Raw genomic sequence first — 1,456 nt, forward strand, 5'->3', positions numbered from 1 at the left:
TTTTTGTATCGCATGTAACATTGTTTAAAATTGTTGATTGGAAATAAAAAGGCTTTATTATTATTATTATTATTATTACTACCAGGAGGATGCGCTGGCGCACTGAATATAAGTCATACTTCATACATACTGCTCGCCGTGCTTGCTGTACCAACTGCGCACGCTTTTTGAGTAGTAGAAGCATTGCGAGAAGACTAAAATATGTAAAATCACGCTACAATGAAGGGGAGAATCAAAGAGTGGGGGGGGGCAAAAATATCTGTTTTGACAGTAGATGAAATTGTGTAATTAAGCCAGTAGCATTCAAACAAAGATTCATAGTTTTTAGCCGACTTCAAAAGAGGGAGTTGGTTCTTAATTCGATAATTTTTTTTATATGTTACCTCGAGAACTTCCGGTAAACTAGTTTTAATGATTGTTTTTATATTCGAAAGCTGATGCCTCCCTTGTGATCGCATTAAAATCTTGTCGAGTTCTGACATTAATTTCTCTTTCTACTAACAGACATTTTTCCCTAATGTTTTTTTTTTAATAATTTAAGATAAAACCTTATAATTTTTATTTATTTTTATTTTATTTTTATTTATTACAGAAACAAACAGACATTATTCACAAAGAGTAATACATAATATAAAACACAAAGAGTAATATATAATATAAAACACAAATAGACCTTGAGTTTCGTAATTTTCTTTTTATTCCAGATTGACTGTGGTACTAACGAAACACGTAAGCGAATTGGCGACGATCTTCACACAGAGACTCAGCGAGCTGCCCAATGAGGACAAGGATGTTATAAATAATTATATCACTAACATATTCCTCGAGGTAAGCTATGTAGCAGATGGAGTAGTAGAGAGAGTAAGAGAAAGGGAGTAGAGTTCCAAGTAACAAGAGAGTCTCTTGCCGGCTCTTCTCTTTGTAGTAACTGCTTTCCGAAACTATGGTAAAAAATAAAAAAAATTAATTTTAAAATTATGTGTTTAATTAATCAAAAGCATTTCTGTATAGACATAACAAACATTATTTATTTGTCATTTTCCAAAAGGTAATTAATTAATATGTAGTTTAAAGTAATAATTTCTCATTTATTACACTGATCGGGTTTCGTTACGGGCGTGTTTTGTATGAAACTACCTAATACTAAAATGATATATTATCTTTTTTCGTTATGTATCCTACTGGAATCGAACCAAGAGCTTGTTGAACTTGAACTCAGTATTTAACTTAAGGTATTTTAAGGGATTCGTAATATGTAAAATACTTTGGAATTGTTTATGAATATAATTTTATAAAAAATTTAATGATTTGTAAATTGTAAAATGCATACGCATTTGGGTTAATGATGATTGTAATTGATGTGTATTGTAATTTTTTAACGTACTTAGTCTGGCCATAAATACTGTTACACTTAATTATAAAAAAATATTACATTTGAATTTCGAATCTGTCATTT

The sequence above is a fragment of the Zerene cesonia genome, chromosome 27, assembly GCF_012273895.1.
Source record: "Zerene cesonia ecotype Mississippi chromosome 27, Zerene_cesonia_1.1, whole genome shotgun sequence".
Classification (NCBI taxonomy): domain Eukaryota; kingdom Metazoa; phylum Arthropoda; class Insecta; order Lepidoptera; family Pieridae; genus Zerene; species Zerene cesonia.